Source organism: Colius striatus, chromosome 2 (assembly GCF_028858725.1).
Source record: "Colius striatus isolate bColStr4 chromosome 2, bColStr4.1.hap1, whole genome shotgun sequence".
Lineage (NCBI taxonomy): Eukaryota > Metazoa > Chordata > Aves > Coliiformes > Coliidae > Colius > Colius striatus.
Genome location: NC_084760.1, coordinates 105,705,272 through 105,732,468, shown reverse-complemented (window position 1 = coordinate 105,732,468; position 27,197 = coordinate 105,705,272). Strand labels below are relative to the sequence as shown.

Below are 27,197 nucleotides of genomic sequence, written 5' to 3'. Positions count from 1 at the left end.
TCGTATTCTTAACCATGTATATAAAAGTCACCCTTACTTCCAACTGTAACTGCTGCCACTGCCCTGGTGATGTGCCTGAGACTGACTTTACATCTTTGCTTGCTCTGCTCCTGTTCCCGTCTTGGTTTTGTGGTCTCACTCACCCACTCTGATGTATCTCATATTTCTGAAGCTCCAAGTCTTGGATCTGCAAAATCTCACGGGAATCTCAGTTCTTCTTTCAAAAAAATAAGTTTCTGTGCATTATAGTTATAACAAAAGGACCGGAAAATATTACTTGAATAGGCTTAAAAACTTTTCAAAAAGGAATGGAAAAATATTACAAGAACAGTGGTTAATAAACCAAACACAAGTTTAGCTAGTCTGAGCCATGACCAAGGTAGGGAGGACACTGAGATTAGTGATGCAGCACAACTTTTCAGATTGTTTTGGTTAGTATCCCAGAATGAGAGGCTTAATCAACTATAAAATAAGCAGCTATTAGAAGTACATTGAAAAGCATCTTTAAAAAAAAGGGAGCGGGGGAGTGGAACTATAGGTTCTATGTCCTCTGCATTCTCAGTTTACCAGAATAACTCTTTCTTCCACTTTTTTTTTTCCCCCTCATTGTCAGTCCTACAAACTAAGACTTTTTATGCAACCACAGTAATTCAGGTTCTCAAAATAAAGAATTCAACAGTACTTCTGCAAATCTCTCTGCCACTCCAGACTTTGCTAGGGGCTGCCATAATACTTTTTTTCCCCTCTTAACACTACAAAAGCAAAATGCTCTTTATAGTAAGTGGTGGTAAGACATCTTCATTGTGCCCACAAGTAAAAATTTCATATTACTGTAAGAAGATCACCGTATACAAACATAACTACTCCAGAGGGCTTTAATAGATGTTACATTACTAACTTGCATCTTTTTCATATGTCATTTTTCTACCTTCTGTTGTATACTTCAGCTAAATATTTGTGCAGTACAATTGGCCTATAAGAAATTTATGGCAAAGAAACTTAAAGCCATAACTAATTTAACATGTCAATAAAATGTGTTTCTTTAACGCAGCAATCATCCTTCTCGGCACGACTGAATACAAAAGGGAATGCACATCAGATTAATTCCTTTGTACTAACATAACTGCCACATCTTTATAGATGTCTAATATGAGAAACCCTTCTAATCAGTCCTGCAAACTGTTGTCTTCATCATCACGTTGGATGTTTCAATTATTTCCTGATCTAGCACATCAGAGCCCTATGGACTTGGGGTACACGACAGGTGCCATGATGAATGTCATCTCCAACTGCCACCCAGAAATGTGGTGTCTCTCATCTTCCCAAGCCCATGCTCCAAGGCTCTGAACTTGGCTGGGGAGCCCTAGCTTAGCAGGGGAGAGACTTACAGCTGGCCAGCAATGGCTGGAGTGGCAACGAAGCATGTCAGAAACAAACAAATACAAATGATGAATGAATCATCATGACTCAAATGAACGAGTCCTTAGCACACTTTAATATATGCACTAAGCATCTGTTTAAAGATTGTTATTGGGGACGTCTTTAAAAAAAACAAGAGATAAAACAAACAAAAAACCTGTTCATTCTGAGTTAGTATATTTTGTTGTATCTTTCTGCAGGAAGTGTTTTGGTTTGAGGTCTTTAAACAAAAAGGGTACACTTAAGTTTTGGAGATAATACATCTGTTCAAAAACTTCTTTATAGTAGCAGTGTTTCAGGATAATCTGTGGAAGTGTTGTCTTCAAAATTACTAACAGTAGATTTTGTAACTATTCTTGTTAGCCCTGTCTTTGGGTTGATCTCAAAAGTACTCACCAGAATATACAAGCTGTACAGGGGATGCTATCTCAGAGCTTCGGCTGTCCTCGTTACCATTAATCTTTTCAGTAATGTTAAAATGACAGAAGCTGATGTCATAATATTCTCTTAGTGTTATAAGGTTCCAGAAAACAGATCACTTTGCACTTCAGAGTTTGCACTCAAAGATAATAAAGCACAACTTCAAGTAAGTGCCTTCATCAGTTGCTACCACCCTATTGAGTTAGCTGAGCTTAAAAAGCCTTTCCTGAATTGGAGCCAAGACATCACAAGGGTAGGAAAGGCAGAGGATGACAGGTACATGCCAATCCAAACAAACGCACAGGAGGAAGCTTTTAGACATGTACACTGCTTCAAATGACTTAGCAAAAATACTAATGCCAGTACAATATTAAAAATTGCACCAGTGGAAGGTTCAACCATACCAACTTACACAGGCAACAGTAGCAAAAAGTACCACAAACTCATGGCTTGCCTAAATTACTTATTAAACAAGTAAGCAGATATTTTCACTTCACTTCTACCTTTAATTTTTTGGATCACAACAAAGACATAAAATAAAGAATAAAAAAAAAGCACCAAACTCCACAATCACCTTAAAAAAAAAAACCTTAAAAATAAAGAAAAAAAACAGAAAACCACACACACAAACAATCCCAAACAACAAAAACCAAAACACCCCATTAAAAAACCCCACACCACACAGGAAGGTACCAAGAGCGCATTCAGTTAGCTCCAAACCTTTTCTACCACGCACAGTTTATATTGAGGCTTCGCGACCTATCACTTTAAGCCCACAGTATGCATTTGGACAGTTAATTTGTATTCTCACATCCTGACCAAGGAAGAACTACTTATTAGCAGATGTCCTGAAATCACGAGTGCTGCCAACAAACTAAGCTCCCTACTTGAAAACTTCCAAAGCTGCAAATTCTTAACATCTACCCTCACTTAAAAAACAAGTCAATAGTGTCTTTGCAAGATGTTACCAAGTAAGGCCATGAATTACAAAACAATTAAACTACACAACTAGAATTTTCAAAAAAAAAAGAAAACATAAATTAAACAACAAAAAAAACCACACAGTAACACCTAGCATTAGAATCATAATATGCCTTTGCAGGGATCAACTCAAACATATGGCCAGAGATCAATGTTGTTTACCTAGTGCTCTCTAGATCTTTGAGAAAAAGTCAATATTTCCATAAATGAACACATTTGAAACTTAAACTTTTATCGGAGTATTTGGCATCATTTCTAGTTTGTCAACTGAGAACACTGAGGAAAAGTAGCAAGTCACAGTTTAATAGCTAAAGCATCTGCACAGACCTGAGAACAATACCAATATTCATTAAGAGGCAGATCTCAAACTGCCATCTCATATTTTCAAGACAAGCGCCTTATTAATACATATTCTAACCTTAGCATAACTCTCATGTTTTCATCTCAAAGCATCCTCACACACTTTGGTAAAGAGTTCCCAAAATTATGACAAGTACATGCCATAGGCACACACACACACAAAAAAAAAAAAAATCTGAAGGAAGCTTTATATTGTGCTTTGCCAAACACAGTAAATTGCACAGGCAGGAGTTGCTACAGCCAGATTTAGCTTTGTAGAAGCTAACAGAATTCCTTTATAAATTTAGCTAGAGGCACAGGCAACAAACACTTGTGGAAATTTGAACTGTAACTCTCCAGCAGCAAAGATTGTTCCCTCCAAGAATGAAACGGTAGCAAAAGAAGACTATTAGTGGGCTCTTATTACATAGCTCGCAAAACACCTGTAAGTCATCAGGTTCTCTCGGCAGCACTACTAAATTGCCAAAGTACCAGCAAACATTAAAAGAAAAATGCAAGGCCACAGCTCCTTCTGAGCCTGCCAACTAACAATTAAAGGGGGAAAAAAGCCAACCAAAGAGAGATTGTATAAGCCGGCTGAATATACAGCTAAGTGCATTTCTGGTCCTTTTCCATCATATTTTGAGCACTGTGGGCTTATATAAAAAAGAAGGAAATGACTGCATCAGGTCTGTCAGCATTAACCGAAGGATAAGTTCTGAAGGGCTTCTCATTCAACAGGCAGAACACAGACTGGGACATCTAACCCACAAAAGCTGGGAAAAGGCAAGGGCAAGAGATGGGGAAATGAATGGGATCCCACAGGATACGAGGACACTGCAAGCTCCCCACTGCCTGTCCCTCTTCCCTCCCCGGAACAAACTGATACTCGACTATAAGATCAATCATATTTTTAACCCTCTTCAGACCACACTTACCACAATCCTATTAATGTAACTTTAAACACACTAAGAGAAAGGAGAAGGGTTTTGTAGAGTTTTTGTTTTGAAACAAACAAAAACTTCGAGAAGACACAGGTTTGCTACAGCATCTCCACAAAACCTGAAACACCATGCGATTTTATCATCTGTTAAAAGAAACACCTTCTCCCTCCCCAAAAGGACTCGCTGCAATCTTCATAGCCCGGCGTGCAGCCAGCCCCGTGCGGCTCCGGCACGCACTGCCCGCGGCCCCTTTGCTCCGGCGGAGCGACCAAACACAAAGCACTTCGGTGGGCAATGCAAGCAGGCGCCGGCCGCTGCTGGAGCCCCGACGAAAGCCCGTTGCGCGATGCCTGCTCGTGCCGTCTGCCAGCGGCAGGGAGAGGAGCGGGGGGCGGCGAGCCTTGCACGAAGGCTGCAGGCATAAAGCGCTCGCTCCCCGGCAGACCCCCAGCGCCGGGAGCTGGGGCCGCCGCGCCACGCCCGGGGTGGCTTAGAGGGCTGAACAGTACCCGTTGCCTCACCGACCACCGCCGGGCCCGAGCCGCCGAACAAAAGCCGAGCCGGGAGCCGCCGCCGCCGCCCCCTCCCCGCTGTGCCCCGCGCAAACAAAGCCCCCGTGCTCACCGGCAGCCTCTCGCTGTCCTCTGCCCTCACACACCCGCTCCTCCTCCCGTTTAAAATCCAGGCGCAGAGGTACGAGCCGGGGAGTTCTCTCCCCCACCCCCTCGCCGTAACTCATTCAGCGGCAGCGCCCGGTGTCCCCCTCGCAGCGCCCGCTCTCCTGCTCCCCCCGAGCGCTTTGGCTCCAGGCAGCGACTTAATCTCCAAACTTCCTCCTCCTTCTCCCGTCTGGGCAGGGGAGTCTGTGAAACTCCCCTCCTCCATGCAGCTCCCGCAGCCGAGCCGCTGCCTCAGCCCCTCCCCAGGGAGGCCGGGTCCGGCCCCAGGCTGCAGCTGACTCCGCTCTCCTCCTCCTCCTCCCCCGGAGGCTGAGAAAGGGGGGGAAAGAGATTAACCACTCGGACTTGTCTCTGGAGTCGAGCCAAAGAGCAGTAGGATTACAGCCCCGGGAAGAGAAAGGGAGTAAAAGAAAAAAAGAAATATTATTTTTTTAAAAACCAGCTACTGTTTTCTGTCAGGGAGCAAGCGCCCGGCTTCTCCTGCCCTGCCTGCCGCCCGGGCACCGCCTCCGACCCGGCTGGGAACCCCATCCCCGCCTCGTCTCGCTCGCCACCGGCTCCTCTCCGCCGCCACGGGTTTTAAATCTGACGAGCTAACGCACTGTGAATGAGTGCGAATTGCCCAAGTGTGAAGAGGGCAGGTCCTCCCCGAAATGAAGTCCCTAAAAAGCAAATTCGAAGAGGTTTTAGAGACCACACCTGCCTCCTGGCAGTCTGCTTGGCCATCTTCTTTAAAAAGGTGAGTTTAAAATAACTTTTTTTATTCTTTTTTTTTTAAATGTCGTACAAGACACGAAGAGAGAAATTGCTTCAATAAAGCCTGAATTCTCCGTACGTGTTCTGTCGTCCTTGTTCTTCTGGGCCCTAACAAAATCCTTGGTTTCCTGTAAAACTTTGTTCCACACTGCACACTCAATAAAGCTCTGTTGCTCAGGTCTAGAACAGAGTTTCTCCCTCATGCTAACATAAAGCATGTGGAATACGAAGAAATTTGGGAAGTTGGACTAGTTCATAGTTTTAAGATGTCAAAACAAGTAATTACAGCAGTAATTCAGACAAGCAGGAATTTTCAGCATTTGCCCTCATTTTACCTGTACTCACTGGAATCCTAAAAAAACACAAAAAAGCAACAAACACCTCTGGCAGAGTATGTTTTCTGTATCATTAATTCAAAAGCCCAGAGCTCTTTCCCAACATACACATTGCATATGGTTCAGACCAGTGCTGAATTTTAAAAGATTCATGCATTTATGAATCAATTTTGGCCTCATTTCAAACGAAAGTTTTGCATTTAATAAGTGGGACTATATTAGCTTCTCAAGTAAAGAAGAACAAACCAAACACAAGTGTTTTAATGGCAGCCATTCTTATGCATAACATTTATTCACATGGGAGAATTAGAGCACAGCTATCACCAAAGAGTAAGTCCTGCTCCACGCCACCTTTCTTGAGACCCATTACCATCCCATATCAGGCAGGAAAGACAGATCAGGGGAAGCTGGACTCCATGGTTAATATTCTAGAATGGAGCTCTACAAAAGTCACTTGTTAGGTCAAACAAGGAAAGGGCAAGTAATTTCAGATGTGACTAGCAGCTTCACTGAACCCAGCCCATTGTTCATGACCTCCTGCACCGCATGGCTACTCCATGTCTGAATTCAGCACCTGACTGAGCACACACCTTTTCCTCAGTACACTGCATACACTCTGGCCTTTTCTGGGTACAAAACTTTGGCCTGGGTTTGCGTGACAATTAAACAACAATAACAAAAACAAAAAGAGGCAGCAAAAACCTCTTTAATGAATATACTATGAGAGAAGTGTTCGTAACTCTTTCCCATTGGGAGAATCAGGGAATGTTTTTCCTTTATAAACAGAACTTTCAAAGATGATAATAAACTACTGGTTGATGAATTTAACTTGGGCCAAATTAAAATAAATAAAAATGCATGCACATCCCCCAGTGGGAAATAAAAGAACAAAACCCCCAAACCACAAAATATTCCAAGTTCCTTTAAGAAACTGTACAGTCTCTGCAAATATGTTTTAAAGGCCTTACATGATCTGTTCCATATGGAGTTTGTTTTTTCTCAGTGCTGTGACTAACGGGAAAAATCTTCAAGAGGAGAAGTTTCTTCCTCTCTCTTCATCCTTCTACCTCCCTTTCCCCAAAGGAGTGATCATGATCCAGTCTGGTTTCTGTTTGCTTGTGCTAAAAATAGCAATCCAACAGACTGGCCAAATACTTCCAGTTTTATGTCAACTAACTGATCGAGTATGATCATTGTTGCAGGAAAAAAAAATGTGATGGAGGTTTAAAGGTCAAGCTTTACAACACTGAAATAGAAAACAGTGTATCTGAAGGACCATCTGATTTTGAAGGAATTGGATATATGGACAAATTATAGGAACTATTATCTCTGAAGGTAATCCAGGTGACCATTGGTAGAAGGGCATGAGTGCCAAGGAGACTGCAGACAGGAAAACATTTCGTCTGGGTGTGCTCCTCTGTTCAACAGAAGGCCTGTGACACAGGCAAGAGCACAGACTGCTGTGAGGGGTCCTGAACAGCTTAGTCACCCTCGGCAGCACTCCCAAGTACAGGTACGAGACAAGCCTCTGCTCCCCCTGCCTCCATCTTTTTCAGCACGCATCTTTTTCTACTCACTCTCACAGCAGAACCTCTGTCTTCCCATAACACATAAGGTGGAATCCAGCTCCGTCTGTCAGCTCTTCACATCTATCCCTGCTGCTGCCCCTGCAGTCAAGAATTCACATCACTGATGAGCTGGTATGTTCCACACCTGTGGTCAGGATTTGCCTTCATATACCATTTGAAAGTGGTTTACTTACTACAGTTGGGGTTCTGTAGCCTAATATTATTTTCCCCTTTGGGATTTTCCTTTCTTCTGAGAAGGCTGCTTATATGAACTAGTCTACCAATAGGTTTGTACATATACATATGATCTCAAATAACAGCATTTCTTTACATCACCAGGACTGAAAGGCATGGGTCATTGTGTTAATATTTTTCTCATTTTGGCTGTCACTCAGCAAAACTCTAAGCAGTGCTTTTAAATGTACAGAAATCCATGTCACTTCAGTTTTGCTGGCTGATGATGGTTTTCAGCATTTACTTGAAGAGAAGCACAAGTTTCTGAGTTAGAATCTCTGGGGAAACAAACAAAAAATGTCCGTACAAAAGCAGAAAACTGCTACTTGCAAAGACACCCTCTGCAAATGCTCTGAATACAAAAAGACACATCCCAAATTTGATTGTTGGAAGTGGTATCTCTCGAAACAAGAAGCTGCATCTGTGACATGCACAAGGGTGTAAGGCAGTGAAAATGGATGTAATCTTAACCTGGGAACTCTGTAGTCAGCCCAAATAAAACAAACAAACAAAAAAGAGAATCTGCAATGTGCTTCTTGCCTAGCATCCAAATTAATTATTCCACCCACGATACAATTTAATTGGTAGGCACAGGTACACTCATTTGCTTTGCAAAGCAGTATTATTAAGTGTGGGTTCTTTTAGAGCTATGCTCCCATTTAACAGAACATACTCTTTCATGTATACTAATGCCAAGGAGTACACAATCACTCCAGTAATATCAAATGAAGTGCTATCATACCTACTTTATGCCTGGGTCCTGAAGGTGTTCAGTTTATGAGATAAACCTCCAAGTTTTATGAGATGAGCGTGTGAAAAAAAAAAAATTGGAAGCATATTTTATGTCTTTACAGCAACAGCTGCTGAAACATTTAATCACAAAGTTCAAAATGTCTTAATTTCAATCTTACTTCAAAGTTTAAGTGGAGATGTTTTAAATACAAGATGACTTTGCTTGCCACTTGCCTTGGGAATCAAGTAGTGCACATAAAGAATGGGAGTAAGATGATGAAGTTGAGTGGTTACAAGTATGAAGACTGTCAACATAAGAAAAAAATAATATATTGCACAGAAGGAATTGATTGAATTTAATCTTTCTATAGAGAGGGTTTGATGCCTTCTTTGTCAGTGCTTCTATGCAGAAGCAAACATCTTTGAGGTCACTTGGCTTTTCCACATAGCATCACTGCTTGGATTCTCCACAAATGCAGCTGTATTTCATAAAAAGAAGCACACAGACCAGTTGCAGTTTTCATGAAATAGACTTCTATTAAATTAAAAAACTAGCACAATTATGTTGTCAGATCACGTCCCAAATTCCTTACAAGCCTTGGTCCTTAAGCACTATCTCAGCTTCATTACATTTTCTGAAGCATTGTGGTAGATAACAGCCTTCTACATTTCCCATCCGTTCTCCTCCAAAAAGTTTGCCTGATGGCTTATTCCTGAAAACCTTTTCATCGACACCCTTGCAAACAAAAACCATGTTTCAGTATTAAAGGAACTTTTCTTCTTACCAATGAAATTTTCCTATTTTAGGTTATAAGACTAGAACTGAGTGGTTAATTTCAGTCTTGTGGATAAGGATGGTCTTCAGTCACCCTATTCTGGAAGAGAGTCACCACTAGTTCCATACTACTCGTATCAAAGCCACTAGGTAAGGATGAGTCATTACATCCTCTCCAGGTTGCAGGATGCTTACCTGTTTTCTCTTGAGAGGACATTCAAAAGCACTCAAGGCTGGAACAGGATCTCGGCATTCTCTTTTCTCTGATCAATTGGTCACAAAGCAGATAGGCCTACTGGGCATACTGGAGGTGCTTGTTTCTCAAAACTCAGCTGCTTCTTTTTAGTAGAAACTGATTATTCAGAAAAAAAAAAGAGTATTAAAACATGTCACATGGAGGCCTTTGGTTTGTGTGTGTGTTTCATTTAGGGGCTGCAAGATAATGCCCTTTAAAAGATTTTTTTCTTGCTGCATGCTTTGTGGTGAGTCCACATGCACAAAGAAGCAGGATCAAATCTGAGGTCCTAAGAGCACAAAGAGTACATTAGAGTCACTTTTAAGGAGCGACTAAGAGTTACTTCAGTACACTGCAGTACAGGTTGTTCAGGTGGCAGATGAGCTGATATGATTACAGGAATTCACTTCAACTTAAAGGAAACTCCTTCAAACTTATAACCACTGGTTTCCTCTGGCTCACCTAGGCTATTAAAAAACTTCTACTACTTACATGAAAATCTTGTGGTTCTCTCAACTATGCCTTTTAAAGCACAATGATCCAAAATAATTAGAGTAATTGTTTTAAACTACCATTTGAGTAATGTGTAATAGCTATGCTTTTTTTTTTTTTAGGCAATAAGCTAAATTCAGCCCCTGGCTAACTGCTCCAAGAACACCAACCAGTCCCTGGGACATTTCTCTCAAGCACAGCTGGCTTGAGATTCTCCCTTGCGTTGTCTGGTTTGCTGCCATCAGAGCACCATGACTCCAGAGCAGGTTGTTTGTAAGGGCAGGTCTCTGGGCATGGACTGGGGAGAATCCTGAAGGGTAGATTTGCAAGAGGGAGCTAAGAGAACCGTAATTGCCTTTGCTGTACTGCTGTCTAGTGCAGCATGCATTACCAATCACCTACCAGATAACTGTTGTGCCACCATTCAGCCATCCCAATTCTCATCAAAGCTGCATCCCATGCTGTTCTAAGCTGCTACCACAGCACAAAGGTGTCTTTACGAAAGAGTTTCCTATCTCTTAGTAAATTCTAAGAGTGTCAAAAGCCATCCAGGTCCAGGGCAGCAGGCATAATTCATCACAGCCCTCAGGCAAGTGGAACTTACACTGAAAAACTCACACCAGCCACTGCAAACTGGTCACGGAAAGGTGATATATCAGATGCTATCAAGCCAGAGCAAAGATTTAACAAACCTGCTCTGGTTTCATTCTGCATATCTACATGAGTGCAGATAAGGCAGTGGAAAAGGAAATCCGAAAGCCTTATCAGAAACTGTAATGATCAAGGCTGCTAACTCCCAATTGGGAACTTGCGTAGACCTCTGTCAGTACCTGTTTACAAAAAGAATGTAAGCCCTAAAAGGAAGATCCTTCTTTGACAAAAAGACAGAGAGTTTCTTACAGCTTTTACAGATTGTTCTATCTACAGTACACATAGATGCATTTGATTCTGTAATAGTTGCATATAGCAAAGTAAAAATGCAAAGTACTTTAAACAGAAGGGAGAAAAAACGTAAATTCCTCAACCTTAGACAAGGGGGAGCTGAGTGCAGAAGAGAGACCTTAATAAATAATGAAATAAGTAAGAAAAATAGAAGAAAGAAAAACAAAACAAAACAACTCTAAAGTATTACAATCAGTGGTTTGTTGTGATATGTGCTGTTAATTACTTTTATTTAATGTAGAAGTTTAGCATAGAAAGCTAGTACAGGAGAATGACTCAAAACTGAAACCAGTAACATCATTTAGATAAGGCAGTGTATTGCAGCATCTTGTAAATATTTACATAACATAGTCTATATTTGTTATTCTATCTCTGGCCATAAATCAATTATCTATATAAAAAAAGTACAAAATCTGAATGGTAATGTAAAAAAAAAAAACTTCCTCATCACTCTAATGCATAACTGAGTATAAATTTTATGTGTTTTGAAAGAAGAGTTTCACTAGTCAGCCAGCACATTGTATTATTATTGCAGATGCAAGAGTTAACAAAGTTACATGAAAAAATGGAGCCTTTGGAAACAGCAGATCAGAGACTCACAGAGTTTTCAGCATGTCCCAGAGATAACAATGCTCAGCTTTCACTGAATACCATTACTAGATTCTGTGCTACCTCAAAATATAGCAGATGAAGTCTCCTTCAGAATATCTTTTTTTCCTAGCCACAGACAAAGCAACCAAAGCAAGAGACAAAAGTCAGTTCCATCTCTTCAAGCCTTCAACTTTATGATACATCTGACCCTGGACAGTATCCCACTGCATCACTTTGAACAAAAAATCCAACAAACACATCTGTTAACTGTCTGTAAATCTAAGCAGCTGTGCTGTGAGTCATTTCAGGACTGGCTAATAACTGAATAAACAATTCTAATTGTGGTCCATGAAACTCCCATGTTTTCTTTCAGTCTTGGCATCTCCTCTCATGAAAGCTCTACAGGTTACGGTGCAACCACAGCAATTCAGTCAGCTATCACAATGTTTACCTAATATATCTAGTCTCACAACCATCATGAAGCACATCCTGGTCTGGGAAACTAATAGCAATAACATTTAACTATTCCAAATTCAGTGATCAGAAGCTTACTTAGTGATATTTTTGAAGGCCCTCAGATAACAATGCTATTTATTATTTATACTATGCTATTATACTTCTAGTGCACAGTGAGCAATGCACTGAATGCAGCAGCTGTAGAAATTGAAGAGCTGATCCCTACAACAAAGAATTTACAACCTAGATGGTGTTGAGTGTGTCTTGAATCCTTGAGTAAATGTAGCTTGGGTTTCAATTGGAAAGGAGGTCTTTTTTTCTAGGCCAGTGGTCTTCAACCTATGGTCTACTTATAGGAGATCTTGAAAGATAACTGAGAAAAGGAGGTTTACTTTGGTAGACTTAGATTCACTTTATAGGGGTCCACAAATTTGAAACAAATGGAAAATACTGATCTAGAAGAATTTGTAAACTGTGCCGAGGAATTGCATCTTATTGAATTATATGATATTATTATTATTATTTTATAATAAAAAAAATGACTGACTAAACAAGAGTGGCAGTCATCCTGGGAAGTGTATTGAGAGAGACGCTGAAAGGAGGCAATATTCCTGAGCTGCACTCACTTCAGCTGCTGCCTTCCAGTGAAGGACCACAAACCCCTCTGTACACATCGAATAGTCAGCAGCAACAACCAGAAAAAGCTAAGAGAGAAGGGCTTAGGAGACAGGAGATCATAGAAAATAGAATGGTAGGAGCTGGAAGGGATCTTTAGAGATCATCTAGTCCAACCGCCCTGCAGAAGTAGGTCCACCTATCCAGGTAGGTCTTGAAGACTTCCAAGGAAGGAGACTCCACAACCCCTCTGGGCAGCCTGTGCCAGGGCTCCCTCACCTGAACAGTGAAATAGCTTTTCCTTATATTAAATGGAACTCTTTGTGTTCCAGCTTCATCCCATTACCCCTTGTCCTGTTGCGAGATACAATAGAAAAAAGGGCTGTCCCAACCTCCTCACACCCACCCTTTAGATATTTGTAAATGTTTATAAGATGTCCCCTCAATCTCCTCTTCTCCAGACTAAACAGCCCCAGTTCCTGCAGCCTTTCCTCGTATGAAAGATGTTCCAGTCCCGTGATCATCTTGGTTCTCACCTTGGTTCTGCAAAGTGTTGGAAAGAATAAAACCAAGTTGTGAAAATCAGTAAAAAACTATGGATTTTACTAGTAAATGAAGTAGTCCCAGTTAAACCTCATGAGGTTTTTAGGAATAGTTTATACCATGAGGATTCTCTACTGATGAGCAGCTGGCTTTACTGCGGTGGCTAATTCAGTCTATGATGGCTTTGCCAAAGCTATAAACAAAGTTTCAGTCAGTTTTATTGGCAGAAATACTGCTGGAAAAAGGTCTGACACCTCTCCAGCTGACATTTATTTTCACCTACAAGACACTACAGTAGGCTGCACAAGACTTCTTACTTTTTCTAGACCAAAAAAAGCAAGAATGCTTGTGCCTGGAGGCTAAATTTGCTTTGACATCTAACAGCTCTCTAGTTGGCCATTCCTGGAGGAGAGTCCTTGTAGCTGTACTTCCCAAAGACAACTATGTTAAGTGTTGCAGTGGTCCCCTTAATCATAGTGTATGTTAATAAGCTTGGGAGATATCCTGGTAGATTAACAAGTCCAAAGGTACAGGGACACCCAGGAGTGAGACAGAGAATCCCAGGGTTTATTTAATAAAGAAAATGCTAAACTAGACTGTCAAACCTATAAATTTGACTTACCTTCAGAGGGGAGATCTGTTTTAACTACAACATGTTGTTATGGCTAACAGATTTTATAATTATTTTTCTGAATCATATGGACTAGTATGACATAAAACTGATTCACTGGAGAGCGATAACTATAGATATGGACAGTTATTTGCTTTTTTTTATAAAAGCAACTGAGTCATAGAGATCTTTGTGTCCATACATGCTGATGCACATGGTAGACAAAGAAGCACTTTTTCAACATGCCTCTCAGAATGAGGTCCCTTTTGACAGTAGTTAACAAGCAAAGGAATGTCATTATTTAAACCCATATTAGAGGCAGAACACTTATCTTTTCTACCTTAATCATCTAAACTATGTAAAGTAGTACTTTTCATTTTTTTCCTTTCATTTTAAAAACCCCACTTTTACGACACCTTTCTTTAGGCCCAGGACCATACCTATTGACAAACTGAGTCTATGGGCCTATTATATGCTTCCACAGAATGAATTAAGCCAAATGCTTGTATCAGTGATTTCTGTCTAGGTTTAAAAACTAGATATAAAAAAAAAAATGTTCCACAACACCAAATATCTTCAGCAATTCTCTCACTCTACAACCTACCCTTTTGCTGCCTTTCTTGCTTTTAAGTTCTTTGTAAGGAGCTTGAACTGCTCATGATTATTCTGTCACTGCCCTCATTTGTTTTCACAGAATGAGAACAAAGTTTCAGAAGTAACCATGAAAATAGAATAAACATCCCCAGAAGACAAAAGACCTCAGATGTGATCGTACATTACCCATCTTGTTTCTTTTGCGTATTGTCAAACATCTAGTACTAATATCCCAGAGGTAAAATACTGAGTCTAGAAAACACTGTACTGTAAGCAGGTTTTGCTGCAAGCAGATTTCCCATGTAGAACACACATAATGCATGAATGAAGACACTTAAGTATTAAAGGAGGAAGATACTGACAGAAGAGGAATAGGCTAAAAAGAGGGAGAAAACCCCATCATTTTCGATCTGCCCCATATCCTTTTCCAGAAGGCTGCCCTTTCCACCTAGGAAGATACTCCAAAACAGAAAAAGTAACACAAAAAATACTCTCAAAGAGTAATTTGAGAGATTGAGCACATACACACATCCTTCCTTTTGAGTAGCCCTTCCCGAATATTGCCTCAGCTGCCACTGAGCCCTCATGGAAGGACTTTCCTTTTCATTAAAACAGTAATAAAAACCTTCCTCTTCATATTTTGGAGCTAGTAACTGTCTTCAGAGCCAGCAGTTTCCAAACCTTTCATCACACAAGCTCCTCCCTGCTCCATACAGCATTTGCACTAAGCACTGCTTTTGTTTCATGGTGCTGAATCATCTGAGTGTCATTCAGCTGGAGATGCTAATGTGCTGCATTCTGCTCATTTGCCACCCAACATGACTTCTTGCAGGACTCAGCTCTGTGCAGGTTATGTACTCTCCCTGACTGAGATCTTACCGGTGACAACGTAGGCAACACTGTTCTTTCTAAAGCCCATCAGTAACTCATGTGCAGTCACTCATCAAGTCAGTCTCTACCTGAATAAAGTTCTCCAGGCTAAGTAGTGGTATATACTCATTGTAGACGTTTGCTATAGTAGGCTAGTGCTAAATTACAGGCATATATAGAATGAGGTAAATCAAAGGGAAATTCCTATTCTTCCTTTTTGAACATTTTGGTTTTGGATAACATTTCTAAAACAAGTAGTGAAAGGAAATTAAAATTAGCCCTGAATATTTCTCTCAAGAAAAGAAGTTCCTTTCAAAGTTCCAGTGAAAATTGGTTTTGACCTGGCAGATTTATGAGGCTTTGAAACTTTCAGTTGGAGCCTAAGCAATAGTTTGTTTTGTGTTTAGAATAATAATACTCCTTAACTGAGGCAGAGAGGGGTGGTGAAACCACTATTTATGGCTTGTTGTCCCTCTCAGTTTCTGCACAGGGAATGCAGCTGGACTGGTTGTTACTTTTACAATTACCACACGCTTTTTGTATTAGCAACCCTCACGTACTGAAAAACCATGAAACTGCTTCTCCAGAAAAAAGGATTAAATAAAATGCTTTTTGAAAACTGGGTTTTCAGTTGCTATTGTTTGTCTTCTTGTTTAAGCCATTTGTGTGTGTTAATTCCACATTTCCAAATTTTTCCCCTGAACTACTAACATTAGAAACTTTTAAGTCAAAGCTGAGACCTTCATACATTTTAGGATCCTGTCCCAAAGCAACAAATATCACAGTATCAGCAATAAACTGCCAATCAGCAGCATAGAAACTTGACAGAGCTCTTTTCCTTCTCAAATGGCTTTCTACATGAAGTGCCGGAAGCTTAGAAAGCTGAAAATATCACAAAACATTTGCACAACATTTTTGACAGGTGGACATACAAATTTAGAGTATAATTTAGAGTTCTTGCCTTTCTTTCATGATTGCTCAAAGTTTGTCTAACTCTAACCTGAGGTTTTCTTAATGTCCTGAAAGTACTCCTTTCCTCACAACCTCCTAAAAATTGCCTCAGTAATGTACTTTACCTTTTCTAAGTGGCAATAGTGAGTGTAAAATGGGGATTTTTTTTCCCCATTGAAAAGGCAAATAGCATTGTTTCTACTTCTTTACAAGAATTCAAGAGCTGCAGAATCAATAAACTGTTTCATATTCCGTCATCAGCAGATACTGGGCTGAAAGCCAGTTTCTTCATGATGGCTTTGTTTAGCCTACAGTTTTGGTCATACTATAATTTTAGAGAATTGATTGCTGGTTTGTTTGAGTTAGCACAATTGAAAATGGTAGTATAGACATCCAAGAAATATTTAGGGCAGAACAGTTCATCAATCAAAATTACAGCATGTCCAAAACTTTAAACCAGAGCTGGTTAGGTTGGATAAAAACCCTCCCACCTGACACTCGGGAACATCACATCTTCCTGGGGTCTGTTGCACCAGTGGAAGACAGCCCTTGTCAGAACCTAGGTTATAGTGCATCTGTCTTTCAATTACAGATAAAAGCAAACTGAATCCCTGCAAAGACCTTCTGCCCATTCCCCAGCACCAAAGCATAACAGAATGGTGCACTCATTAAAAAAAGCAAAAGCAGATATACCCAAGCACCTTACTCCTGCTAGTGCAGAAAGCCAAAGCAGGAAAAGTTACTGCAATTAAATCTTTCCTTTCACCTCTGTTTTACATCTGAGTGTGAAAGAAGCTATTGTCTTTCTGCCATTTTACATGTAGTGACCAGAACATAGTCACGGAGGGTTGCTCATGCAGGACAGAACTGTGCAAAGTGGAACTGTTTTTCTACCAACTAAAATATCAAAAATATGAACAGACATGTACAATTACATTTATGCACCTGAATGAGGAGGGATGATGGTCATTCTCATGTGAATGTAACAATACAAAATGATAGATTTCTTAGCACTAGCTTATAAAACATATGGGATAAGAAAAAGTATAACTGACCTGGACACTCATTTTGATATTTTCAACTGATATATAAAATACATGAAAAAATGGTATCATTCTTTAGGATACTCCTTTAAGAGGACTTGTAGTTCAGGATCTCATAGTGTAGTTGCAGTTCCACTGTTGGACACTGAGATAGATGCAATTTGGTTGTGTTTCCATTGGCTGACTTTACCCTTGTGTAGCATGGTTCACTATGTGACACACTAGTTTGAGTCTTCACTGCTGTTCAGCTTTCACCACCCACAGAAGAGATGTAATGACAGCAAATTGTAACTTTGAATTTCATAGTGTAATGAGTTTGTGTCATAGAATCAAAGAATGGTAGGGTTGGAAGGGACCTTTAGAGATCATCTAGTCTAACTCCCCTGCAGAAGCAAGTCCACCTAGATCAGGTCACACAGTAATGCGTCCAGGAGGGTCTTGAAGACCTCCAAGGAAGGAGACTCCACAACCTCCCTGGGCAGCCTGTGCCAGGGCTCCCTCACCCTCACAGTAAAGATGTTTGTTCTTATGTTTAAGTGGAACTTTTTGTGTTCCAGCTTCATCCCATTACCCCTTGTCATGTTGCTAGATACAACAGAAAAAAGGGGTGTCCCAACTTCCTGACATCCACCATTTATATACTTGTAAATATTAATGAGATCTAGAGAAGAGATCTCCTCTTCTCTAGACTAAACAGCCCCAGTTTCCACAGCCTTTAACCATAAGGAGGATGCTCCAGTCCCTTGATCATCTTGGTGGCCCTATACTGGACTCTCTCCAGAAGTTCTCTGTCCCTCTTGAGCTGTAGAGCCCAGAATAGCCAATCTTGTAATAGCCAATCTGGAATCTGAGCCCTGCTCTCTTGACTCCTAGCTCTGTGTTTTAACTCCAGAACTGCCATGTTCCCCACTGACAAGCTTACATACTATGTAATATTGGTGTTATAAGGAATGAATTTCATGGCTGAGGTTGCATCTGACTTCAGAAACCAAATCATACTATATATACTTCTTCTAAAGAGTCAGTTTCAGGCTTGACTCTCTCTTATCTCTCAGGAATGGCTGACAGCAGCTCACTACCGATGGTCTGGTATAACTTACATTTCTTATCTTTCCTCTTATACATACCAATAAAAAGCTTTTTTGTACTTATAATGGACTGAACTAAAACATAGCTGGTTCCTACTGCCCACCAAAGAGAGCCACAAGCAGTTTTCAAATTGCAGACTGATCAATGGCAGCTCACCGTGAGAGACTCAGACTTGTGACTGACGTATGTGAAAAGACTGGTGAATGGTCAGTGGTCAAGTCTGAGAAAATAAATCCCATCACTGAAATCAGTGAAAGCTGCTGACAATTGCTTTTGCACACAGAGGCTATTTCTAAACAGAAAAAAACTTACTGCTACTAACTGTACTGTTTCCTCTTCCTTTTGTCACAACCACCATCTTCCTGCTATGGTTAAAAAGGAAATCTGGAAACAGGAAACAAGTTAAGAGACAGCCCAACCTTTATGTAAGGAGAGTTCTATGTTCTATGGAAGTGTCATTATTAAAATAAGGAGAAGGTTCCTAGTATTAATAGTTTTTATTAATAAATTTCATTTCATCAATCAAACATTATATTGATCGATATATTAATTTTTTATATTTGTCCTCATTATCCTAGGAGAGCAACACCCCAAAACCAGAAGACAGAGGTGACCTCTTAGAGTTTATGTGACATATGAGGACAGAGAGAGCAGATGGCTAGAGGTGAGATTAAAGAGGCAGTGATGCACTTTGAATGAACAGACAAAGATTTTGAACTATTTGTCTACTGTCTCATTAATTTCTGTCACACAGGCTTCTCTCCTCGGAGTACAGCAGAGACTATACCAAAAGTAAAGAGCAAAAACCAATGCTGTAATAGCAGTAGATTGGCTAAATAAAATTAACACTCATCTAACTCCTTCCTCTAGAAGCCTGGGCCTGAAACCACTTGCTACTCTCCTCTGTGCAATCTGGTGTAGGTGGGCCTGCTTTAGCAGGGGGATTGGACTAGATGATCTCCAGAAGTCCCTTCCAACCCCTACCATTCTATGAGTCTATGATTTTTTATTTTTCTTAAAAGTCTAACATTAGAAGGCTTGCCTTGATTTGATCAGCTTCCTTGATAAATCAGACTCTCCAAAATAAGGAAAACTTAAAGGAAACAAAAGCTCCATATCAGACTATCCTTGGTAATCAAGTCAAAGAGACCACTCCATACTTTTACAGTATAAAGACAAAACTTCATGAGATGTGCACTGCCCAAGAGAAAAGACCAGGCAAGAAGATCATGATGACAGTAGTGTTTTTCCCACAGTGGGAAGTATGGGAGATGTAAGTTTGACTCTCAGATTCACAGTTCACATGCCTTCAACAAGAGCATGATCCCATTTTCATTCACCAAGGGGCCTTCAACTTTGTTGTTCCTAGCATATGCCAGGAATTTCCCCTGTACTTGTGGAAGCCACAATGAGATTGTACTAAGTATTCTGAGAAGAGCTTGTACTGTAAATGGGACACAGAAAAAAAACACCTTGCGTGGGAGCAAGCACAGCATATCACTTGAAACAATGGTCAGTGGCTCAGCCAAGTGTATGCAGCGTAGATGGGAAATCCCAGCCCTGAGACAGCAGCCTTCCTGACCATCCCGCACCCATGAGAGTGAATCTTCTGTTCCGCTGCTTGGCAGTGCTTTGTCCTTTGTCTTTAAATTATTTCAAGAAAAAGATTAATAAGAAACGTATGTTAAGCTTGTTTGAGAAAGACTCTGTCTTTATTAGAAGATGCTACAGGCAGGGACTCACATGCTATCTACTATGGAAATCATTATCATCCCTTTGAAGCTTCAGTTAATAGCAGTGTTTCTGTTACATAGTGGAAGAAGAGTTGCCTATGTTGAAAAAAACATCAAAATCAATGGCAAAGTATAATAGAATTTTTTCAGTTAACATTTACAGAAGTGGTTTTAATTTAGTAAAATCCATGCAGTTTTATGTATAAGCAAGTGTAGAATATAAGATTACAAAACTATTCTAAAAGAAAACGTGCAGTCTTCATAATGTTTAAGCCACTCTCATTAAACTATTATTAAATAGGTAGTGGTTAAAACACCATATATCAAAATGGGTGTAGTTTTGCTAGTGGAAGCTCTGAAGTTGTTTCCTCCTAACAAAACTTCAGAATCCTTTTGTCAGCATGTATGATTTCCTGTGCTCCTTGCTGTATTTCAAAAGTCAAAATACTCATCCTATTGTAACAAAACTCCTGGTTTACCAAGAAAAACAAAGCACACAGATCTGCCTGGTGTCAGTGCTGCAAGTAGCTTTTTGTATTTGTTTGAAGATTGTATTGGATTATGTAACAGTTCATTATTTGTAAGCATGCCCAAATGTTTTCAACAAAGATCAGGATGAAAAAAATCAAAGACCTTTCCTGTTGTAGCTGCAAGATTGAAAGCCCCAGTAGTAAACTTGAAACTGACTATTAGTTCAACATTGTCAACTTCGTCACATGGTATACAGCTATGTCAAACTACATCTATTGTAAGTAGTGAGTATCAGCATCCTAGAACACCAGAATAGACTGCTCCTTCCCTATGCAAGACAGTCATCATTGTATCAGTGGAACATGTTTTTACTACTCTGTGTCACGGCTAATAGGGATATATTGGGGACAGGATATTTGAAGTAAAGCCTCTAGTAAAAGCACTAAGTGGACAGACTGCCAGAATTCACAGAAATTGGGCTAGCCTAGAATTTTAGAAGCTTCCAGGCTTCTGTTCAACAAGACATAATCAGAGACAATTAGTTTATTAAGCTGTGCTTCCATAGGCAACCAAGCAAACAGTGTCCTACAGGGGCCAACAAAGAAGTCTCACCCTGCCCTGGCTCCTCTTCTCTCCTGCACTGCTTCCACACTTGACATCTGGAGTCTTCTGTGAATGTTGCCGTAATGTAGCAGAAAACTACCTAGCTCTCCTGCTGAACAATTTCCTGCTGGTCTAGACTCCTCTCAGCATGGACATGAATGAATTAGGAAGGGACAGAGTGACATGGACAAGGGCAAGACTCTTCTGTCTTAGCAGCTGTGAACTATGAAATTGCACAGCTGTCCAAGGAAGCACCACTCAGTAAGTAAGATCATTACAAGAATCAAAAGAGTAAGGGCTCCTGGAGTCGCTCACCTCAGCTGACAAAAAGCTCACTTGCTGCTGACTTCAGTTAACAGTTTGAGCTTACTAATTCCATGAAATTATGAAGTGGGTAAAGTTGTCCTTCAGGCAAGTTTAGGGAATCCCTGTGTTGCTTGGTTTGCAGCAGGGAATCTGACTAGCAGACATCCAAGAGAGAAGAAGGACTGCATTGCGACAGACTACAAACATATAAAATGTGTCTTCTGAAAATAAACAACAGCTGAGCAAACCAGAAAAAAAAAAAATCAGGGTAAGTAAAAAGTTACCATGTTTATACTACAAGTTGGCAGCAATATCAGAACTCGAATACACATCCCTTGAGGGCCTCATGTCTTATTGTCATCTAGATCTCCTGTTTTCCCAACACTTCGGACCTAGTAAGAGCTCCTTTAGCTAATATTGTAGTGACTGTAAGTCTTACTAGTCCAAAGTCAAATCCATCAAGGGTGCAAAATAAATCATTCAAGTGAACTGAAAATACACACTAGGCATTTGGCATAAAAAAAATATTTGATTCAATGATGATCTTAATTCCAGCAATATAGTGTTATCTCATAAGTGTCAATTACTAGAAAGACCTGTGGAGTTTGCCATTTTGCCTGCCTATGCTTTGTTACAGATTCGTGCAGGACTTAATGGACAATTATTCTCAGCTACTGAGTTAGAACTGTGGAGAGTGTTCATGTTTCAACAGAGCAAGGCTGCTCAAGAAAGCAATACATCTCTTAACTTTGTCTAAATAGCACACACAGTAGCTAGCATTGACTTATGTACCTTACGTAGATGTTTATTGACTTGTGTATCTGCTCTGCTAGAACAGTATTCTACTGAAGCCTTTTGAACTCCCACTTGTGTTTTTGGTTTGTAGACCACACAAATTTAACAGAGTAAGGAGAATCTCTAACATTTTATGTAACATGTGCAGCCCATATGAGAAGTGTATCCCAGAGGAATGGAAAATTATAGTATGCACAACGTGTGGATAAGGAGCAACTGGTGTTGAGGATAATTACATTTTGGTGCTGATTAATTTCAACCCACAGTATGCACTAATTAATCCACACAGTGATCCTGTGAAAGAAATGTAGAAAAGTCTGAGACCCAGGGTTTGCTAATGGATGAAAATTGACATATAACAAAATAGGGAGACAATTTTAAATGGATAGCTGCCTCAAATTGCCTCTTTGAGTTGATGTTGCTATTCTGGAGCAAGTATGACTTTTTCTAGCTTGCTTAATCCAGTTGCAAAACAGCTTGAACTCATCTGGAAAGAGAGAGGAAAAAAACCTACTTCTATTCCAGATAAAACCATTCAAACCCCCAAACCAGATACTCATTAAATCTATAGACAAGCCTCAAAACCTATTATTTTAGGTCCTAGAGTCCTTCAGTGCTTCCATATTTTTCACGTCTGACAAGTGTATTGGTATAATTCCAATGATACTCCTCCTAAAAGGATACAGTAGAACTAGGAATATGCTAAAGTGAGACAAGGACAATTGCAAGTATGGTTCAGCATCTGCCCATGGAAAGGCTAAGGCAAGCTACATTTTTTTGGCTCTGACTGACTTGTGCATGTGGAGAGAGAAAGTTTGTAAAATCATAACTAAGACAGAGAAGATGAATAAAGAACAAGTGTTCATTATTTCTCAACATATAAACACATTAATTTATCCATTGGCAGGTTTAAAAGCAGATGAAAACAAAGGGAATGCTTTTCTACACAATGATAAATTGAGCTGTATGACTCACTGCTAAATTAAGTTTGGATGAGAAAAATATTAACAGATTCAAACTGGGACTAGGCAAGTCAATAACAGAAAGGTCTATCAAGGATAAATAAACAATGGCCCCAATGTAATATCAAGTGGAGGAAATGCCTGTGGCACTGATCTCTAGAAGAAAGAAGGAGGAATGGCTCATTGCTCAGTTCCCTAAGCGCTTTCCCCAAGCTGTTGGTACTGGCCGTTGTCCGAGACAGGTCAATGGGATGGTCAACCAGTGTGGGACTTCTTAAGCTGATGTTTTTCTGAGTTTCCAGTGACTGCATTTGTGCTTAAATGGATTTTGATGATACATTCAAAAGAAGTAATGGCAACATATTACACAGAGAGTGCAGAGCACTGGAATTGGTTTTGGATCCAATTCTTCTGGATTTTTTCTTTTTAGAAGCAATTATGACAACTTAGATCGTATTTTTTATCTAAGGAGTTCTGCAGTTGTATGGGAGGGATAATGAGCATTATCACTATGAAATAAGAAGGTAACTATAAATAAATTCATTCCTTCCATGCCCTATATTTACTGGACTCAAAAAAATCTCATACTATAATAACCCAGATGAGTGAATGATTTCTTTATGAGGGTCCTGACATTTTGGTCACATCTGACTAATTGAATGTTATGGTCGTTGTTCCAGAGGCTGTATATTGGGAATGAATTCGCCTTGTAACCTTCTGGCTCTAAAATATGATTGAAATGCACAACGAAGTCTTTATGGTCTTTCTGGGCTCTGCCAATTTTACAGTTCCCAAAAACAAAATGACAGGAAGCTCCTTTTTCTTCTTTGCTTATGTCCACATTTCACAGTTCTTTTTTCACTTGATAATGCATTTTACAGATTAAAAGTCTCTCAGACCTGGTTTTGGTTCCAGTGCTATTAATGTAGATATGAAAAAGAGGTTTTTAGTTAAGAATGGAAAAAATATTTTTACTTAATTTAGATCTCACAAAAAAAAAAAGGATGGGATCATAAGTTCAGTTTAACCTTCTTATGGTATCCTTTATGTTTACTAATGAGCAAATAGTCAATGAAAAATAGATTTCAGCAGAAAATAGAAAAGAATTCAGAAGTGAGACTATGTAATGAGGAAATTAACATTAAAATCATCTACATATACCGGGGCAGTTTCAGTGGGATGATGCAGTCTGCCATCTCTACTGCAGTACACAAGGTTCAATCAAAAACCCCAAAATCCCAAACAACATAGCCTGGGGAAAATAATGAGTTTAAATTGCTATAAAAAGAGTAAATTTATACTAATAATGTCAACAAAAAGGAGAACGATAAAGTGTGAAATGAATCACACTTTTTGACCAGAAAACCCTAGCTTTATATAAAGGAACAAAGAGTTAGTTTCTATAATTATTGTTATCTTAAAAACAAATTTATATTTTGAAAAAAAACTTGTGAAGGAGTTAAAAATACACCTACCAAAGAGATATATTAACCTAAGAGAAACTACCAGTAATAACAAAACTAGATTGTATAGAATGACAGTCTATGAGCATTTTAATTGCACTGTACATTACAAACATCATGTCATTTAGGTGTTATTTAATGTTATATGCATTATATATCCTCCAGCATTTAAATTGTTTTAGCAATTAGAATGTCAACACAAAACCAGATTCCATTGAATCTTTCTACATAGTGCACCTCTTCTGAAATACAAAGACGTTTAACAGAGTGATGGTATGAGTGGTTTCTAATACGTTCTGCTATTTACTTATGGAGTTTTCAGCAACACAAACAATATTCAAATTGTAGCTGAGGTAAAACATGTTTAAGGAAAAAAAATGTTTATTCACTAATAATAGACACTGAAAAAAGGGTAGATTTCTACCAAAATACAGTGAGCATATCGATTTTTAAAATTACATAACTGAGTATCATACATTTGTTGGAAACCTGTGAAAAAAAAAAGAAGATGCAAATAAAGCTGAGGAATTCTGTGTAGGAGTTCAAATGTTATGGTAGGAATTTATTAACAGCTTTGAAAAGTAAGGGGTTTTTTGTTTGGGTTTTTTGTTTTGGTTTTGGGGTTTTTTTTGGACACCAGAGCCAAAAGAATACTTTTTTTCCCACAAAATGTTAAAGGCTTGTTAAAAATAACAAGAGTAAAATGAAAGTAGCAAAGGGAGAAGAAAAGGTTCTTGGTTTTCTCAGAAAGCAAGGCTTCCACAATTACTTTTCCCATACCCAGAAATGTTGAAGACTATAGAAACATTTCAGTCAATATAAGCATAGGATAAAAAGTCTCAAAGATAATTATAAACCCACAAGCTTTATTAAATTAGAGGTTGAATGGGGGTAGGATATCAAGTAAATGCTTTCACATGGTAAAGGCATATAGGAATAAGCTGGTTTAGATTTCCATTCAAGGTCTCCCATTCAACACTTGGCTGCAAACTAGCCAGGGACTATCACAGGAACATGCTACTGTGCATTAACTTCTCTTCCCTCACTGACTTGAGGATACAAACCCTCCTCTCAGATACTTAAAACCTCACCTTGGTTTTCAATCTACCTCAGTCTAGAGTCTTTCCTTTGCTTGAGACAACTTGAAGATATCTTTCTACCTCTCAGGAAAAGTCTCAGAGCACAGATGTATATTACACAATTATCTGAATTCTTGTTCTATACATTATCCAAAGGAGGAAGTGCAATTGGAACCTGACAGTCCTACTTCCCAGGGGAGTGCACCAAGGCTGGAGTTTCTCTTGCTTACTTGCCCCTGGGGCAGTTCCAGCAGGCAGAACCCAGGAATCTGCTAAAGCCCGAGAAGGACTAGTCTCTGAAATATTAGAAGGGAGTGTCATCTCTGAGGAGGTAGGTTTCAAACCCCTACAGTATGAGGAGAAATGTGAACTCACATCCCAGGACAGTTTTCTAACAGATGAGCTGTTAGATAAGCACACAAGTCTGGATGGACTTTTTAAAGCCAGACTTCCTAGTCCCATCCTCTTTCTCTCTGCTCTCTTCTACCACTTCCTAAAATCAATTATTCCAACAGTGAAGAACTCATTCTACATTGAACACAGGAACTCTCCTTCATCTTTCTCTCATGGTTTGTACCACACAGTGCAACCTGAGATGTCTCTGCTGGAGTTTTTGTGTCTGCAAAACAGAGTGGTGAACATATTTACATACAAAGCTGTATAAACAAGAGACGTCTGGGAAATACACTACTGCATCTAAAGATGCCAAAATCTCTTTCCCCCCATTGTTTCTTCAATCAATGGAGAAATACGGAGAAGAGAAAAAAAAAATGGCAGTAATTTATATCTCTGACTGCTTTACACACATTCACATATCTCAGTGAGATTACTGGAAATAATGCAAAACCTCTCCAGGGCTTAAGATGCAGTGCCTCCAAATATAACAGAAGATATCTACAGTCAGTAAGCAGGAAAATTTGCATAAAAATAGAAAGTAATTTTTCTCACCTTGAAGAAAATGTCCTGTATCTGGCAAGCTGCACAAGCCTGAATTTGCATACTCTTCTTTGCAAATAGTACTACAAGCACTGTCAGATCTATTCTGCTTCTGCTGTGAAAAAAAGCAGACAGCATTTAGCTCAATGGTTACTTATTATTCAGTGAGCAATGTGTTTTAGGACATACCTCAACAAAAGGCACATATCTTATCCATTTCTTTTTAAGCATAAGCATGTGTAAGATATTGTAAGAAAAAAAGAAGCAATCCTTTTTTGTCAACATGTTTTTTCATTTGCTTATCGACTTCTTGATTCTTTTTTTCTGTGGAATGGCAAAACAAAGCTATGCTATGTTCTCAGCAGGGCTACTTTCATAGCAAAACAAGTTTCAGAGTAGTGACTTGGTACTCTTCCTCTATTAAAAACACAAAAATAAAAAAATTATTCCCTGTCCTTCCTTCAAAGAACTGGAAGACAGAATTGCCAGTGATATTCCCAGTATCTCTGCAAGCAAAAAAGCAACAATAGCAAAAACTTAGCCTACATAATAGAGGAAGGAAGGAACAATGAAAGCAATGCTTGTGTTTATTTTATACAGTGTATGCACTCAACCGTCACTGACTTCAATGCAAA

The 27,197-nt window shown here is 39.5% G+C and overlaps 1 protein-coding gene across 3 annotated transcripts in view; it reads right to left on the bottom strand.

The window, feature by feature from the left end:
- The window catches only part of PLEKHG1 (pleckstrin homology and RhoGEF domain containing G1), a 134,658-nt gene extending 129,825 nt beyond the window's left edge, over positions 1–4,833 (bottom strand). For 2 of the 3 annotated variants that reach the window (XM_061988979.1, XM_061988980.1), the window contains exon 1: positions 4,728–4,747. The gene's annotated coding sequence lies outside the window, so the exon portion shown is untranslated. Of the gene's footprint in view, positions 1–4,727 lie in introns of all 3 variants that reach the window. The other variant, XM_061988981.1, reaches the window with a different exon arrangement.
- Between the last annotated feature and the right edge of the window lie 22,364 nt (positions 4,834–27,197).